Source organism: Lissotriton helveticus, chromosome 1_1, assembly GCF_964261635.1.
Source record: "Lissotriton helveticus chromosome 1_1, aLisHel1.1, whole genome shotgun sequence".
In the NCBI taxonomy this organism is placed as follows: Eukaryota; Metazoa; Chordata; class Amphibia; order Caudata; family Salamandridae; genus Lissotriton; species Lissotriton helveticus.
The window spans coordinates 319909739-319929446 of record NC_136057.1 but is presented as its reverse complement, the minus strand read 5'-3'; positions in this window follow the sequence as shown (position 1 = coordinate 319929446).

The following is a 19708-nucleotide window of genomic DNA, read 5'->3' as shown; positions in this document are numbered from 1 at the left end:
TATATATATATATATATATATATATATATATATATATATATATATATATATATATATATATATTGTCTCCAACACCTCTCAAATCAAGAAGTAAACCTGGACACCCAGCGCTTGTAGTAAATCCTTTAATTCTTTAGACAGGAAAAAGTCGACGCGTTTCACCTTTACGGCTTGATCACGCCGTAAAGGTGAAACGCGTCGACTTTTTCCTGTCTAAAGAATTAAAGGATTTACTACAAGCGCTGGGTGTCCAGGTTTACTTCTTGATTTGAGAGGTGTTGGAGACAATTTTGAAGGTTTGCCGGTAACCTGACCTGGACCGCTCATGACAGCGGCACTGCTCGTAACTGGCAAAGGTGGAGTGCATATATATATATATATATATATATATATATATATATATATTTTTTTTTTTTTTGGGAAAACTTGGCAGTATATGTGAGGCCTGCACAAATAACATGACTACTTTGTCCTTTACTGGGGACCAGACATCCAATTGTAGCGCCTGACTCTCAGAGGGTAGCATTGCAGAGCAGTCTGAGGCTTGCTCAAGGGAGGTGCTGTGGTCTAGAAACCGCCATTACAGGTGCGTGGCAATAACACTCAATAATTGATTGTCCAGTCTGTTCTTTGCCTTATAAAAGTAAGAATACATTTATTAAACACACACACTACTCAATACTATGCATCAATTTACAAATATACATAGGCTGTGGGAATTACTTTGTGACATTGCATAATATTTCCACCCCTCCCGCAGGGGGGTGGGGTCTAGTACCACCACTATCATGTATGCACACCATCTTGCCCCCAAATGCAGTTAGTTGAACCTAACCTAGAGCGAGGGCCCTGCGCACTGGCATTATCCCAGCGGCGACCCACCCTGTTACCTCAACAAGCATTTAAAATAGGTACACCTGCCCTGGTGACACACAACCCTGACTGAGCATTTCCTACTGACCATGAAGTATACACCCCTACGTCTTAAGGGCTAACAGTCTGGGTTCTTCACCTAAGCGCAGCAGCAAGAATACATGTTTAAACATCACTTTCGAAGGACAGTACTCATCACATTTGTTGGACATTAGAATGTTTTGCAATTACAGGCATCACAGGATTAAGCATATATAGCCAGACACCCTAGCAGGAACATCTGGCAACATAACCCCACTTTGCTTATGACATCACATTACACAGGTACTTCACATTACACATGTGACCTTCAGTCCGCCTACAAGAAATAACGTGGTTAAATGCATTTGTTGTGCAATTACACCTCTTTATCTCCAGGGGATGCCTAACATCCCCAGCTCGGTTCTTCATCCCTTGGTGCACTTCTCACTATACACCCAGCTGTAGAACAAACATTCCTGTCCAGGAGGAGTTAAAAAGCTGGCTGAGCCCTTGAGGGGTTATTTCTTCCAGTGCCTCAGGAGACTTGGGGGGGACTTTCCTCTTTGTACAGGGGGAGACTGCATTGCTCCTGCAGCTCTCCCAGCACCATGCACTCATCTGGCGGTGACCCCATCCTCCAGGGGTCACCACACACTGAAAATGAGCATTCTCATGCAGGTCTACATGTGCTCTGCAAAGGATTATGCGGCGCTCGTTCCCCATCGCTGCATATCAAATGAGCGGCTCTCATGCTGTGCCGGGGAGAGCTGCGCTGCAGATGATGGCGGACCTGCGCCGCCTTGGCCCTTCATTGAGGGTCTGTTCCCACCCGGACCCCGTGACTGCCCACAGGTGAGGTTGGTGCTGCACGGCTCGGGAGACCACCCCTGGCCGCTCCTGGCTGCCTTTCTTCTGGTGGAGGCCCGATCCCACCCGGACCTCCCAGGGGGGAGGTATCTCAGCTCGGGGAGCCCACTCCTGGCTGCTCCGGCCAGCTCCCTGCCTGGCCCGCACCTCTGTGTGTGGCCACGGGAGCAGGCACATCCATTCTGGTCTGACCACGCCAGCGGACAGACACGCTGACTGCCGCTGGCCAAGCGAGGGTCCAGGGGTGTGCAACGACACTCCCTCCTCCTTCCCTCGGCTCCCGGGAGTGCGCAGCACTTCCCCTCCCTCGCAGCATCACATAGGGGCCCGGAGTTGGGGATTCCGGGACCCCTGGGGGCTATCTTCATTAGGAGCTCGATGGCGCTCCCAAACTTGGAATCGGGGCCTGGGGTTGGGATCCCGGGCCCCAGGGCATCTTCTATGGGGGCCAGGGCGGGCTCCTGGTGCCCCATGCTCGGCTTCACAGGGAGCACGACGGTGCTCCCCGACTTTGCTTCTTCTAATGGGGCCCGGAGATGGGGTCTCGGGCTCCCGTGGCTTCTTCACAGGGAGCGTGACAGCGCTCCCAGTTGCTTTTCTTCCTTCCGCGAGTGGGGACGCGCCCCTCTTCCTCACTGACACAATCGGGCCCGGAGTTGGGACCCCGGGCCTCAGAGTTCTCTTTGAGGGGGGTGCACCGGAGCTCCCCCTCCACCAATGTCTTCAGGGCTAGGGTGGGCTCCTGGCACCCCACAGGGGCAATTTCACGAGGAGCGCAACGGCATTCCCCGGCTTTACTTCTTCCGGGGCAGCCCCCGGGACCTGACGCACCCCGAGGGCACATTTGAGACTGGCAGAAATATAACTTTTCTGGATGACCCAAAAGCAGTACAAATATGACTTTGGACTCTGCAGAATTCTTCTTCTCACACAAGTAACAGTGGACTTTAGTGCGTGTCTGGAATTGGGAGGCCTTAGCAGAGTGAAACTAGCACATGGGCTCCCCATCCCCATAGGAGAATAATAAAGTGCAACCAGTAAAGCACACTGACTTTCCCTGGCATGTTTTTTCCCAGTGTATGAAGCCTATTCCATGTTACCACCCAATTCTGCATAAGTCTTGCCACACCATTCTCTTTGTATCTGTTCCTGGGCTGCGCACGCCAGGATTCTCCCGTGCGAAGCCCGCACATGTGTGCACACGCATGTACACATGTCTGTATGTAACTAGCCTGGTGCCCCTTACTCCATCTGCTGCGCAGCAGCCTAGTCAAGCTAGGGGGACACCAGTAAAATCCACATGCAGTCTCTTTCATCATGAGTTCACTGCGGGCGAGTCCCAACTTATGAGGCTCTCCCACAGTAAAAGTTTAACAAATAGGTGCTCAAAAAGTGAAAAATCCGGGTGGCCCAGAGTGTCAGAACCACCTTATAACATATATATATATATATATTTATTTTTTTATAGATCCTTTGGCATTTATCACTATTAGGCTTTTAGAGTGAGCACAATTTATTGTAAGCTGATGCCTATTAGGGCTGAGTTCATTGTAAAGTTACAGTTAATTTTATCAGTACCAATCATCAATCAATCTCATAGCCTCGATAGTGTAGCACTACACTTTTATGAATTGTATTTTGTAATAACTTCTGCAGCAGCCAAATATACCTGCCAAATGAATTATGATTCTAGATGTACAGATTGCAGGCACTTGTCACTTTAGTCATAAGATATTTGGAATGTTTACAATGTTGGGATACAGTTCGGTTTTCAAAATGCACTTGTAACTTTAATATTGTATTGTAAGTTTTTTAACTCCCGAAAATGGGCATATATGAATGTAAATATGGCAAAGGCATTTGGTTTGAGAAAAACCGTGGCTGTGGTTGAAACGCGTCACCAGTGTGAGTCCAAATAAACTGTTTCAAAAGTGAATACCCGAGCATGCCGGAGATTGTTCTTATCACGCAAACAGCATTTGTGAAGTATATATATATATATATATATATATATATATATATATATATATATATATATATATATATATATATATATATATATATATATATATATGTATATATATATTACCTACTGGCAGTCGCCAGTAGGTAGTTATAGTTAGGATTGATTTCCATAGGAAATCCGCAACATTCTATTGGGAATACCTTTGGCGCCGGTGGACGAATCTTCGCAAATTTCTCAAAGAAGATGGCCCGCTCCGCTCTGCTCCTTCTCTGAAAGTTTGGGGGGGATTCGTCAAGCGGGGGCCGAGATAAAAGGGGGGTCCCAAAATGTGTTTTCCCCATGTTAATTTCCATAGGGCGGTTGGACTCACTTTTAGCCCGAACGGCTGAATGGATTTCCACAAAACCTGGCAAAATTGTAGGGACTGGTAGCCCGATGTGCCTTTGCTATGTCTCAAGATATGTGCTCCAGTGGATTTTGAGTAATTTAGGTTAAAAATATATATATATATCTGGGCGGAGCCTAACCACACATCTGATCTGATTGGCTGTCAGCATTTCATCCAAGAAGTGTTGGCAGCCATCTTGGGACCAATATACATGATAGCACCTCATTAAAAAGCATTTTAGGTAATAGAGGGTTTTAGGACTTTAGTTACATTATAAATCATTTGTTGATGGTACCATACTCATTTTAGGTATTGTGGTGTGTTCTAAGGTGATTTTACCATGTGAAAAAGCCTTCTGCTGTGATATCAGGAATCATGTTTGAAAGAAAACGAATATCGCATGATTTTCCCACAGTGGTTTGGAAGGGGATCTATAAGCTAAACTGAAAGCATATTTTCTGTAAATTCACATTATCTTTCTCAGTCATGTGAGAATGAAGTCTGACATTCTCAGTAAAACATGTACATCCAACAAGGACAGAGACTGTCAGTTGATTCCTTTGTGTTCTACTGCAGCCTCCTAGAGTGCTCTAAAGAACAACTAGAGCGCTAACAGTCCTACGTATTACACAGGTATAGCACACCTGAAGCCATCGTGATGGGAATAAAGTGGTAACTCTTAAAACATTTAATTTAAAAAGGAACAAAATGAGGGGGTATATTATGCCATAGAAAGTATTATTAGTGCTGCAGAAAGAAAAATTAGGGCACATTTTGAGTGACTTCTCAAATCCTCTTCTATTTCATAAAAAAATTCTGACATGCAGACTGAAACATGCACTTTGAATACCAGCAGCAGACTTCCCTGGTGAGCAGTAGCTTTACTACAGTGATCTAATGAGCAACTAGAGTGCTAACATTCAGAATTTATGGCAAATGTGTGACACATCTGAATGCCTTCTTGATGGAACCAAAGTAAACAAGCATTGAAAATGCAATAGATCTCGCCCTCGTTTAAGTTAAAGCCATTCTGTTTGTAATGAGGTGGCTTTTTAGCTTTGCTTTTATTAGTGTTTTTTAAACTTTCATGTAGATAACATGCATCTGTATGCATATATGTATATGTATGCATGCATTTATATTTGTATTTATATAGATATACAGATTATATATGTTTATATATGTATGTATATACATACACATACATATATATAAATGCATATGCATATATATGCATATATATGTGTGTATATGTGTGCGTGTAGAGAGAGGTAGAGAGGTAGAGGTGTAGAGGTAGAGAGGTAGAGGTAGAGAGGTAGCGGTAGAGAGGTAGAGACTAGTAGAGAGAGAAGTAGAGAGAGGTAGAGAGTAGAGAGTGAGTAATAGAGAGTAGAGAGTGAGTAGTAGAGAGTAGTAGAGAGCAGTAGAGAGTGTAGCAGAGAGTGAGTAGTAGAGAGTAGTAGAGTGAATAATAGAGTGATTAGTAGAGTGTAGTAGAGAGTGAGTAGTAGAGAGTGAGTAGTAGAGAGTAGTAGAGAGTAGTAGAGAGTGAGTAGTAGAGAGTGAGTAGTAGAGAGTAGTAGAGAGTGAGAGAGAGAATAGTAGAGAGTAGTAGAGAGTGAATAGTAGAGTGAGTAGTAGAGACTAGTAGAGAGAGACTAGTAGAGAGTGAGTAGTAGAGAGTAGTAGAGAGTGAGTAGTAGAGTGAGTAGTGGAGAGTGAGTAGTAGAGAGAGAGTAGTAGAGAGTGAGTAGTAGAGAGTAGTAGAGAGTGAGAAGTAGAGAGTGAGTAGTAGAGAGAGAGTAGTAGAGAGTGAGTAGTAGAGAGTAGTAGATAGTGAGTAGTAGGGAGTGAGTAGTAGAGAGACAGTAGTAGAGAGTAGTAGAGTAGTAGAGAATGAGTAGTAGAGAGTGAGTATTTGAGAGTAGTGGAGTAGGAGAGAGTAAGTAGTAGAGAGTAGTGGAGAATATTCCAAAGTTTGGCACAGCACCACTTGCACAATAAGTCCTATCAAATCATATCACTTAGAGTCCTTATTGAAGCGCTGAATCTTGGTGTATATTCAAATGCTTTTATTTTCCTTTAAGTTTATGTACCACAGCCAGCCGAAACGTTTCGTTCTGTACAACAGCACTTCTTCAGGGCGTTCCTATTTCCTTCAAGTTATGTCGGTATCCTGTTGTCATATAACTAGATATTTCTTCCAAATGTTAGACGAGACGTAAGTACATTCTTATTCAAAGTGACTAGGTATCAATTTTACCCACACAATTCGGGCAGACTTGAGTAATTTATAGCATCCTCAAAGTCAGTCTTTCAAAAATTCCAAAGTATAGGACATGATAATCCAAATCCAAATGTTTCTCAAGAAAAGTCATTTTCAATTGTTCGGAATATCGGTGTTTGGGCAGATATGACCCAGGGACCCCCAGTATGCAAGGGGAATTAGTCCCCCCTCTGCAAACGTGCCAGTGGCCTGCGTTGCAGAGAGGTGTAAAAAGGGGCATATCCTCATTACACCACTGTGCAATGCAGCCCCCTGGCGCATACTGGAGGTTCCAGGTGGGCTAGTTGGCCCCCAGGGACCATCATGAGTGATGTCACTGACCATGTCATGAGTGATGTAATATGTGACATCATCAGCAGTGCATTGCAGGCGCGCAAGTTATAGTGAGTCCAACTAACTATAACGTGGGAATTTCAATGGTTTTGTCAGTAAAATTTCCAGCTAACTATAACTGGTGTCAAACCTATGGTTTTTTCAGTGAATTTAAAAGGTTTTTTAAATGCTAATTCCTAACTATAACTGGTGTGAAACCTATGGTTTTTTCAGTGAATATATTATATATATCAAACTACCAAGGTGCCTGCCTCGGGAGCTCGAGACCCCATATATATATATATATAGATACAACCACAGAATGATGTAGCATGGCATAGCACAGAGTGGAGTGGCATAGAGAGGAGTGATGTTGAGAGTATAATTTTACCACCTCACTTAATCATGACAACTACTATACCTTGCCATTCTGACCGCACGCACAAGTACACCCAGACATGCACACTGAGACATATGCACGCTGGCACAATTCTGACTGATACAAACAGACAAATTAACTAGACATACTATTTTATATGGATTCATACCTGCAATTTCACACACAAGTCCGCAGCAAGTGCCTTAACTATTTGAAAAACTAGTAACACTGGGTAAACACCCATCATTTACAGCGCTTTAGCATCATCCTGTGACATGAAGCAACTAGCCATACTGAAAAACAGCACATTTTTATTCTGTACCTCTAATTGCTTGTTAAATCAGTACTATATCCAGAGGGCTGACGTTATTATTGCGCTGTAATCTTTAGACCTGGTGGCATCATTAGCCCCAGTGGGTCATTGCCTGAATAGCAAATGCAGGGATGGACGGATGACATAATGACTATGGTATCCTGGGGAAGCAAGACGTTACAGTGCTGTGGGGACTAACTAACCCGACAGCTTGGAATGTGTTTAACTGACAGGCCATCCACCCTCAAGCTGAGAGCTCACCACAAAGATGCAATGTCATGCTGCCTCCCAAATCCACCATCTTTGCCTCAGGTCCTTGGGGTCAGAGTGGTGATAGTGTGAATGACGAGCCCTAGCTGAGACCTATTCAAAATGTGTCCTCTTCCCTGAATGCCGGAACCCTGCCTGGAAATCACAAGCTTGCCTCTGACTGGATGAACACTTACTCTACAGCAACAAGCTTCAAAGAGTAACTCAAGAAAAGGACCCTACTTTACTTACATGAGCAAATCAGGATGTGACCAGACTGCAAATATATCTGGGGGTGGGGGGTGTTCCACCCCGAACATCACCCTATATGTACGCCCCTGAATGCTATAAAAATATATAAAGGTAACCGTTCAACACTTTATACTAATGTGCTGAATCAGTGATTTAGCTACAGCAAATGATACACACAGTGTCTCACAAAACAAGTTGTACCATTTCAATGTGACCTTGGCCTTTTAGAGGTGGAATGTACTATTAGTATTATTATTTTTCCAAACTTGTAGTGTCCTTTTTATACTTGATCAGCCACGGCTCGTGCGGACGATGAGGGAAAATTAAATAAAGAATACATTTTCCCTCGTCATCATCCATCAAAATCCCCCAATTCCGGCCCCACTGCTTTTACCTGCACGGGCCGCGGCTGCACTTGATTAGTTTTGATTAAGCATGGGCGTAAAATCCGTTCCGCTCGCGGATTTTTCGGATTTTCGGTAAATCCGCAATCCGCGAACTCTCGCGGATGTGGCAAAAATACGCAAATCCGCGCGCGGCGGATTTTTTGCTTGTGTTCGCACTGCTCGCGGGCCGCGGCGCGGGCAGCAACAATCTCGCACTCGCGAAATTACAAAAATTACAATTGGGGAGGGGTGAAGGAAGTGACCCAGTCTCCAACTTCCTCTTCCTGTCCAGCAAGCTCCTCCCATTGCTTAGTCCATTTCCTGGCCACTTTGAATTCGATCTTGACTGGGAAGGATTACTTTTTGTGGATGCTGCTGGAGATTTGGCTTTGAGGCTTTTTGGATTACTTTTTGATTAGAAATTTGATTTACAAGTAAGTTGATAAGTTGATGTTGTTTGTTTGTGGTGATTTTTGTGTGTGTTTTTCGACTTTTTGGGGTGGGTTTGGGGGCTGGCTATGTGTGGGAGGCCATTTTGAGGCATGGTCCTGCAGGTCCTGGCCACGTGGATGGGGTCAATCGGCCATTTTGAAGTCAGGCAGTGTGCTTTGTGCCCTATGCCCACCCAGTCTGCTCTGATTGCTTTCATTATGCCCAGGGGGCCTCGAACTCCCGCGGATTACCCGAAAATCGGATTTTATTAAAAAAAAATTGCCTGTGTTCGCACTGCTCGCGTCCCGCGCAGCAACAATCTCGCACTCGCGAAATTGTAAAAATTACAATTCTGCACATGAATTGAAAACTACCAGGCTTAGTTATGGGTGCATGCATGATACAACTGTTTTTTTTTAATTTTAACATTATTCTGGCCAGGGCATGGATGGCATTGGATTGTTGTGATTTTTGTGTGTTTTACGACTTTTTGGGGTGGTGTTGGGGGCTTGCTATGTGGGTGGGGGCCAGTTTATTGCCTGGTCCCGTGTGGGTGGGGGTCTAGGGGCCATTTTTAATGCAGATTGTGTGCTTTGTGCCATAGGCCTGCACCCAGTGTGCTGTGATTTTATCATGCCCAGGGGGCCCAGAATCCGTCTGTTCGCGGATTTTGCTGGTTTTTCGCCACGTTCGCGTCGTGAAGCAACAATCTCGCACTCGCGAAATTGCAAAAATTGCAATTCTGCACCAGAAAACCACCAGCAGGCAGCCTAAACCTTCTGAAACTTGATGGATGGCATTGGATTGTGGTGATTTGATTGGTGTTATGTTTTTTGACTTTTTGGAGTAGGGGTTGGGGGCTGGCTATGTTGGTGGGGGCCATTTTGAGGCATGGTCCTGGCCATGTGGATGGGGGTCAAGCGGCCATTTTGAAGGCAGGCAGTGAGCTTTGTGCCATAGGCCTGCACCCATTTTGCCTTGCTTTCACCCATTGTGCCCAGGGGGAGTCAGTGGTACATGAAACTATAACCCTCTCTGTGTGTGCTCTCTTGGATCAATGTTAAATTCCTGTTTCCCAAAAATTAAGCAATTCCTAATTTTGAAATTTCCATATTGTGTGGTGTGCACGTGTGTATTCATAATCATAAATGCCTACTTGCAAACTATTTATTGAAGCGCTACATATGCAACATATATTTACTGATGTTCTTCTGTCTTCGTTTGCTTTTAGGTGCACAAAGTCAATAACTCCGCATCATCGTTGAGCATCAGTGCCAGGAAGAAGTCCTGCTGCGGCCTGTTGTTCCGACATCTGAAGAAGATGGCTCCAAAAAGAGGTGCCCGTAGCTCCTCTTGCAAGAAAGATGTCTCTACTAAGGAGAAGAAGAAGCAAGTGGCACCACTTACCAAGGAGACTGGTGGCTCGACCACTAAATTTTTGTGGAAAAAACAAAGGCCCACCATGAGTGCTGCACAGGTAGCCTGTTTAGTGGTTCAATCACCAACGACCAGTGATGTTGGCTCATCGCAAGAAAGTAGCACCACACCATCAACACAGGTTGTAACTCATCTCACAAGTACTATTCAACAACCAAAACCGCAACAACAACTGCATGGGCTACTAGTACAAGCACAAGTACATGCGCAAGGAGCTGGCCGAGAAGGAGCTGGCCGAGAAGGAGCTGGTCGAGAAGGAGCTGGCCGAGAAGGAGAAGGCCGAGAAGGAGAAGGCCGAGAAGGAGCTGGCCGAGAAGGAGCTGGCCGAGAAGGAGCTGGCCGAGAAGGAGCTGGCCGAGAAGGAGAAGGCCGAGAAGAAGGCCGAGAAGGAGAAGGCCGAGAAGGAGAAGGCCGAGAAGGAGAAGGCCGAGAAGGAGAAGGCCGAGAAGGAGAGGTCCATGGAGAGTTGCAAGTAGAGGTCAGTGAAGAGGCCCATGTAGCGGCGCATGGAGCGGTGCAAGTGCCCACAATGGTTGTTCTTCCAGAACTAGGGGCACAGGAGGAAATTGACTTTGGAGCCGGGGTATCATGTCAGGAAGACGAAGGCATTCCTCCTGATGATTCATTTTCTCCCACTCCCCACCAAGGAAAAGATCAAGGAGTGTGTGTAGAAGTTCCTCTTCAAGCCCCGCTCCATCAGATGATGATCTGGATCTAGATTGGCAACCATCTCCGACGTCTGAGAGGGAGGCACACCATGAGCTGCGAAAGGTATCAAATGTTAAAAGGAAGGGCCCCGGAAAGCTCATACTTATGGATCCGAACGTCGGACTTGATGAAGTGGTGCATTCTGATGTTGTTGAACAGGATGACAGCAATGACCTAGTCATCACACACGTCATTCCAGCCATACCGGCCATGCAGCAGACAGACATTTATACCCTATCCCGACGTCATGCTGAGCGTGGCCCTGGCGACGTGGCACTGGTAGCACCACCAACGCAGTCAAGTAGTACAACAAGTTCAACAAAACCTACAGCTCCCATATTTTCTCCCCAGAGGGGGACTCCATCCAGCTCGACTCCCTCAAGTAGGGTTGCTGCAATAATTGCACAACCCAGTAGATGTCTGCAAGGCTCATCCACCACTGCTTCATCTGGCATTGGCAGTATCATCTCGTACGGCAAAACCAGAAGTTTCCAGTCCCCAGTTTGGAACTTTTTTAGTGTCCATGCAAAGTATGATAACATAGCAGTTTGTTGCATTTGTAAGACTAGAGTTAGCCGTGGTAAGACTGGTACCAACTATGGAACTGGAGGCCAGATAGGTCATCTTCAAAGAAGGCACGCTGTTGAATGGTTTGCGCACCTAGCAAACATCAAGGGAAAGCAATCCCAAAGGGCAAGTGGCCAAAATATACCCATACTAGGTGTTTCATCTGAAGATGACGGGGAGGTAGAAGAAACGTCAGACATTTGTCCGGGTGCACCCAGTACCCCTGGCAGCACCACACCCTCCGGAACACATAGGAGGCACACTGAGAGTCTGGGAGACACACCAATGCGGAAAATGTCAACACTGAGCAGAAGTGGGTCGAAGAAGGCATCAGCATCATCCAGTAAATTTGTCCAGTGCACCATTTCAGCCATGTTCTCCTCAGATGCGCAATTTCAACGCAACCACCCAATTGTACGCCTGTATAACACTAAGCTGGCTAAAATGCTAGCGGTGGACCTTCTCCCTTTTTCGTATGTCGAAGGTGTGGGTTTTCTTGAACTCGTGGCAACACTGGCCCCTAAATGGAAGGTTCCTAGCCGGTTCTATTTTGCCAGGGTTGCTGTTCCAGCACTACATAAAGAGGTGCTTGAGTTGGTTGGGGCAGCTTTGCAGAAGAGTGCTGTTCACACTATACACCTGACAACAGACATGTGGACCAGTTGCCAAGCCCTTGATTACATGTGCATCACTGCACACTGGGTCTCTTTTTCAGGGGTTGCAAAACAGATAAATGCAGGTGGTGACTTGGTCGAGATTTTTAAGGGTGCTCGTAAACATGCAACATTAGCCATGTTTGGCATGGAGAAAAGTCATACTGCAGCCAACATTTTGGATGACTTTAACAAAAAGGTCTCGCAATGGCTGCCCCCAAGAAATTGCAAGGTTGGTTATGTTTCTACTGATAATGGCAGCAATGTAGTTAAGGCCATGGAGAACGGTTACTATTTCAGAGTGCCGTGTTTGGCGCACTGTATGAACCTTGTCGTGCAAAAATTCTTGAAAAAGAACTTGCAGTCGACAAAATACTGATCATCTGCAGAAGAATATGCAAACATTTCAACCATTCTTTTAAGGCCTGGAAGGAGCTGAGGCGCCAGCAAAATGTACGTAGAATGCCAGTGAAAGCACTTATCCAGGAGGTGGCAACACGTTGGAACTCAACCTTCTACATGCTTGAGCGTCTGCATGAGCTGTTTCCAGTAGTCAATGAGTATTTCTACAACCTGGGTGGTGATACGACAGAAATGATGCTAGCGGTGGAGCAATGGCAGCTAGTTAAAAGCCTGACAGACATGCTTCGTCCTTTTGAGGTCTTCACGCGTGACGTCAGCAGGGAGGACTGTTCTTTGAGCAAAGCTATCCCATTGTTGCTGAAGCTCGAGCACCAAGTCAAGGTGGTGTCTTCAGAATTAAAAGATGCTGGAAAGAATGAAGCATATGAGTTGGCGCAGAGATTATTACAACGCCTAGTTAGCAATAAACAGCTTGCAAATATCAAGAAACAACAGCACTACATTTGTGCTACTATTCTGGATCCACGTTACAAATAGCCATTGTTTGGCAAAGTAATAATTCCTTTTGAGACATCAGATGTTACAGAGTACAATGGTTGGCTAGCTCAGTCAGCCATTCGTTTTGAAAGAGAGCGGAAGGAAACTGTAGGAGAAGACAGTACTACTAGTGAATCAGCAGGCCATCAGGCGTCCCAAAAAAACACTTCTGCATCTGTGCCTGTGGCAGAAGTGAGTGACTTTTCCTCTGAGCCGTTAACCACACCAGCAACCGTATCATCTGCACCAGGCCCAGGCGATATGTCTGAAGCGGATTGGCTAAGTGAGCTAGGGTTTCCTTGTCCCAGAAAGGACACAGAAGTGCAAAGTACAGGAATCCGGGAGGACATTCTTTCAATGGTGCAGGCCTATCTGGATGACTCAACAGCGGTCAATATTACTGAGGACCCATTGGCGTATTGGCATGGGAAAAGAAACATATGGCGAGAGCTCACCAACCTGGCTATCAATTACTTGTCTTGCCCACTCGCAAGCGTGTCTTCAGAACGTGTTTTTAGTTCTGCTGGTGGCATTGTGACTTGCAAAAGGTCCCGCCTCTTGCCCGCAAATGTGGAGCGGCTCACCATGATAAAGATGAACCAGCACTTCATACCACCAGATTACAAAGTACGAGAATGCACGCAGGAAGAAGAGGACACCGACCTACCTGAGGAAAGTTCTCCTCAGTTACCAGAAGTACTACCGACTCAATTTGCAGAGTTTGAGGACGAGCTCTGCTTCCCTGACAGCGAGTTCTGAAAATGAGTCAATGATTCATTAACTTTAATATTACTCCTTATTCACTTTTATTCCTGTGTGTCTGTCTTTATTTTTTTAGCAAGTGCTTCATCGCATTCACAACAAAACTGTAATCACCCAATCAAACAACAAACCCATCAACAGAACTGTCTTGATTTTGATGCCGCAGCATTCCTCAGGTTCACAACATTTAGTTGACAAGAACTCAGTCCTGGTCGTCTATCCTCCTCCTCCAGACTCACCCTATCCATTTCCCGTAATGCTGATGCCTGGATTCTGCACAATGAAGAAACTTACGTTGACGAGTCCCCTAAACAGGGACTGTCTGGAAGTAGTGAGTCCTCATTTAAATACATTTTGCTAAGTGTGACTTTTTTGCGTTTGGGTTTACGGGTCTTGGCTGGGCCATTGCTGGCAAGGTCTATTAAGGGATGAAATTGGTTAGGCATTTACTTTGGAAAACATTTGGCCTATTACACGTGAACGTTTAGGCGTTATTATTGCTCACTTGCCTGTCTTAGGAGTGCTGTCTGTGGGGCTTCTAGGATTTTGGGGTCTGTGAGCACCGCTGCCATATTTCTAATGTTGATTGCTTTTGTTTTGCAGAAAATCCACGCCGGGAAACTCCAGTTGGGGCCCTGCTGCAGAACGCTTTAGGACACTGTGAATTCCAGGTGGAGCCAGCCCTCAAACACAAATTACAGGTAAGATAAGCGTTTGAATGGGAGGTAGTATAATGGAGTATTAGGAGAGGCGAGAGAGTGACAGTGGTACTAGTAGTAAAGTCCTAGGACTCTTCAATTAACAAACTCTGTGACAGGCATTTACTTTGGAAAACATTTGGCCAATTACACGTGAACCAACACGAATACAGTGTTCAGTAAAACGAACTTACTGCAAAACCACCACCCACCAGGCTCAAAAGTAGTAAAAAAAAAGATATGCTCAGATAAAGTTTGAAAAAGTATATTTTTATATCCCTAACAAAATAATCTCCCGCAAGACCCTCCCTGACCCCAACAAATAAATAGTCCCTCAAAAGTCCCCAAAAAACCCAACTCCCAATTCCCACCCCCCAAAAAGTCTCTAAAAAAGGGGCAAGGGACACTCTAGGGATGCATGGCCATGGTGTTGACTTTGGCCTCCAGGGCATCATGCCTTAGGGCCAGGGCATCATACTGCTCCCGGAGGGTGGCGTGATCTAAACGGAGGCCCTCCAACAAATTTTGGTACTCTTTCCATTTCCGGACCTCCGCCTCCAGGTCCGACACTCTGCGGATTGCACGGCGCAAGCGAGCCTTTACAGTACTGTGAGGTGCAGCCTTTGCTGCTCGGCGGTGGCGTCTGCCAGCACGGCTCCGTTTGGCTGGAGCACTGCACTGACCGGCAGAACGTGGGGTCACGGAGGAGGATGCAGATGTTACATTCGAAGTACTGGACTGCGTGTCGTCCCCCTCCAGTTCCACCAGCCGCCGATATTGGGCAACAGTTGCATCCAGCCTCCGTTGCCGGGCCAGTACAGCCTGCATACTCCTTGTGGGTTTTGTTGTTTTAGTATGACCAACTATATGAAGAAAGAAAGACATAATCTGTAACCAATGCTCTTTAAGAATATGATTAACACAAAATGATTCAGCAGGAAGTTGTGTCACAGTACAACTAGCAACTAGCCAGCGCAGTACAAAAGAAACTATTCAGGCCAATATCATGGGCGTCCGCAGGGATGGGCAAGAGAGGGCGCGATTGCCCCCCCCCTGGATCGCAGCTCCATCCAGTGCTGGCCCAGTGACAAATTACAATATGGTAATTACAGCAGGCTGGGACCGACAGACAGATAGAGGCAGAGACAGAGAGAGAGGAAGACAGAAGGAGAGAGAGAGAGAGGGAGTGACCCAGAGGGTGACAGATGGAGGATGAGGGAGGGAGACAGAGAGAGTGGGGGGGAGAGAGAAAGAAAGATGTGTGTAATGTGTATGCCAGGTCTGGTGGCTCAGTGGACGAAGGCATCCGCTGCAGGGGCATGAGTTCAATTTCATGGTCATATTTTTTTTTGTTGCTCTAGTTCCACCCCTCTCCCCCACTGACCCTGCCCCCTTCGGTGCGGCCCTTGGCCACAAACCACACTATCAATTTGGCCCCGAGAGAAAGTTTGTGAGGACCCATGCTCTATAACCACATCCTCCTGATTTAGATTGAACTTTTTTTCTGGCATTTTTTGTTTTTCCCTCTGTTTTAATTTAGTTGCCAGGTCGTCTGCTGTGGTGCTGCACAAGATTTTTCTCTTCTCCCTATGGGGTTCTTTGTTTATTTAAGCTCTATGTCGTGTTAGATTTAAAAAAAAATTTTTAATACTTGTGCTCAATCATGTCAGGAGTAGGACTCAGGAGATGGTGATGATGTTGCACCCCCCCCCTGGAAACATTTCATAGTATGTTCGTAGTTCATCCAGTGACCGTCTACTCTCTGTAGATACACATCATATGCTATCTAATAGTCAGATAGTACCATGATCCAGCTTACCTGTACCCGCCACCGCCACTGTCTGCTTCCTCACAGTCTGTTCTTGCGCCGCATTCCTCCCCAGAGCTGTCATCGGAGTCTATCACCACCACCTCATCCGAGCTGGCCCCGCCACCAGATGTTCCACCTACAAAGTAGATTTAAGAATGTTAGATTACACCACTCACTAGTATTTGGTCTAGGAATGAAGAAATGTGAAAACAACAGAAAAAGTAATTGACTGTCTACTCTAGTCTAAAGTAAAAATGTCCCTCCTTCCAGGGAAGGCTGTTGTCTTGCTGCACTTTTTTGTCACAATTGATGAATGCTTGCTTAATTTTAACACACACCATTTTTCTCTGAACAGACAGAAGCTGGACTTCTAAGGACAAGAGCAACATCAACTTCAAACCAGGTGAAAGCTCGGCTCGACCACAAGAAATGTGTTCCATTACTCATCAACTCAGCACCATGCACTTTTCCTTTTCTAGCTAACTTTATTTTAATATATGTGTTTACTTTTACTTTTAATAAAGCTTTTAAACTTGAATAGACTCTGTGGTTTTTGGTCCTCCAGACTCGAGTGACTGAGCGAAAGGTTTTGCAATTTTTGCAAGGAGGAGTCCGTGCAGCTGACACTACCATGTTTATACAGTGTGCCAAACACGCCACTCTGAAATATTATTACTCTGGTTTTTGGTGTCCATAGTTCGGTTTGTGGAGAATTGTCCCTGCAACAGTAGTATTATGGATTTTGCTCCTATCTGAACACTATGTCAAAAAAATTAAATTAGGAACGCTTGGACAACAATAGGTCCTCTATATTTAAATGAAAACTTACTGGGGCCAGCAAAGGAGCACTCGCCGCCCTGGCCTGCATTCTCCTCCTTTGGAGCCACAGCATCCGCCTTTTCCGTCCGCTTGCCCCTGGGCGGACCTGACGTACAACATGAAAAAAAGAACAGAAAACATTGATGATTGCTGCTTGTCGATGTCCTTGTCAACCAAATCAAACATTTAGAAAGAACAAGAACCAACTATTTCAGCCAAAAAGAGGGCTACAAAGGAAGAACTGCACCTGAGCCTCTACTCAGAGGTGCACCAGAACAAATGCGTAACGCAAAACTAACCTTGCGTCACGGCAGATGCGCCGCAATTACAATGCGGCAAACCCTGGCGCAAGGGTAGGCAGATGCGTGACGCATCTCGTGACGAAAGAGGGGCGCATCTCTAGAGTCGCGTCGCAGGCGCGATGCAACTCTAGCAATGCTCAGGGCTGCCCGATACTCAACATACCGCATCAGTCCTTACGCCTGCTTCAAGCAAGCAGGCATAAAGAATTGACGTAGCAGCATCGCGGAAGTGCCTGCGTTAAATCTTGTAGATTTCACGCAGGCACTTTTGGGAGGCGCACAGCTGCCTGAACGCCACCCACCCCCCCACCCCCCTGCGTGGGAACGCACCCATTGTGGCGCAGGCACAGGCCTTAACGTGGCGCATCTCCTTAGATGCATCACGTTGTAAATGACTCGCAGGGATGCGCCACGTAAGGCAGCGTAAACGTGGCGCAAGGGGCTTGTAAATCTGCCCCTTTGTGTCTAGCATTACGCAGTTCTGTAAAGTACACTCATACATTACTCAGCCCAATTAAATGAACACAAAATAAAAAACAAATAAGCAGTGGCACCGCCACAGAGAAGGAGAGCAGTTCACCTGAAATGCACAGAAGATTTTGAAATATTAATTTACCTCTCCTATCAATGTAATCGGCAGCATTATTGCTCTTTGTAAAAAAGTTAAAGCAAACATTTGCAATATAACACACAGAGCAGGAGAAAAAACAGAATAGTGAGTGATGAAAAAAATTGCTAATACTACTCACCAAGCCCGGGGACCTCCACTCCCAGCCGGTCGAGCAGGTCGCACTCCCGGTCCAGGATATCGGTCCAGCGGTGGGTCACCTGATTGTAGGTGCGCTGGACCCCCGAGATGTGAAACAGGGCCCGGCACACCTGCTCCCACCGCTTCCGTCGCTCCTGGCGGTTGGTGTAGCCACCAGCGATCCTGCCGCCTGCTGCGATGGTCCTGGGGAGGCGGTGCTGTACATAAAAAACGAGTGCGCCCACCTCCTCAGGGCTGAAGATCTCCCTGGGCACCACCATTTCTGCCCTCAAACGGCCACACGGGAGCCGGGCACGGGCTGCGGGGGCCGTCTTGGGCAGCTTCACAGCTGTCTTCACCATGGTCTGGGCAGGTGTTAGCAGCAAGGAGACAAAATGAAAAAGAATAAGATTAGGGAAGAAGAAAATAAAAGTTTAAAAAAGTAGTTGAAAAGTAAACAAAAGTAGCCTAAAACACAAAAATATAGACCTAGAAAAATAGAGGGATAGAAAATAAGTTAAATAGATCAAAAAAATATTAAAACAAGCAAAGGATGGCAGAGATATAAAGAGGATAGAAACACCATGCCCAGACACATAGGAATGAATGAAAAACAAGATGGTGGCCCGATCACGTGCGCGTAAGTAAGTTCGCACGCGATTTCTCTCGCGAACGCGTGCGAACTTGCATTCGCAATGCGCTCATTCCGCGAGATTACACATAGCGGGCGGAAACAGAAATACGTCACGTAAACAAAATGGCGGCGCCCATACTCAACCTTGGGGTAACTCGCACGAGTTCGCGGCTTCCACGGTCGAGTTCGCACGACGCCGCGCCTCGCGAATAGGGCGAAATTACCGAAAAAAGAGTTTTGCAAAAGCAAAACCAACGAGCAGGTGCAAAAGTTCAAGCTCATCATTTGTAACCATTTCCCTGTAGTGCTTCCTGAAGGGGCCCTCCAGAATCCGGTTGCCTACTTGCAACTATTGTGTGACCCTGCTTTGACAGTCACAGAATAGTTAGAAGTATGCCATTGCATCCTGTTAAAAATTTTTTACATTGCAACAAAAAGGAAAGGGAGCAGACAAGCAGGTGCCAGCCTTCTTTAATGTCAGTTGGGTCAGGGCAGGTGTTGTTGTTTGCAAAACTTGAAGCAATTACCAGGTGTGCTTTGCTTTGCTACAATAATGTACACTCACTGGTCAACCAGAGGGTGCTGTGATGACACCGAAGGTGGCATGGGTGTGCCAGCCAGAGGGTGGCATGGGTGAACCAGAGTGCCAGTGTTGACAGAGGATGGCAGTATTTTGCTTTGCCCCAATAATGTACACTGGTGAACCAGAGGGTGCTGTGATGACACTGAGGGTGACATGGGTGAGCCAGAGGGTGGCATGGGTGAACAAAGAGAGTGCCAGTGGTGACAGAGGGTGGCAGTGATGAAGAAAGCCTTGCAAACAGGCAGTGCACGTAGAAACAACAAGTTCGCAAAACTGGCGACCCGACAAGTAAGTTTGCAATTTGCGAAATTCTACAAAACCCTCGCGAACTTGCAGAAACCCGTGCGAACACACATCCCCCA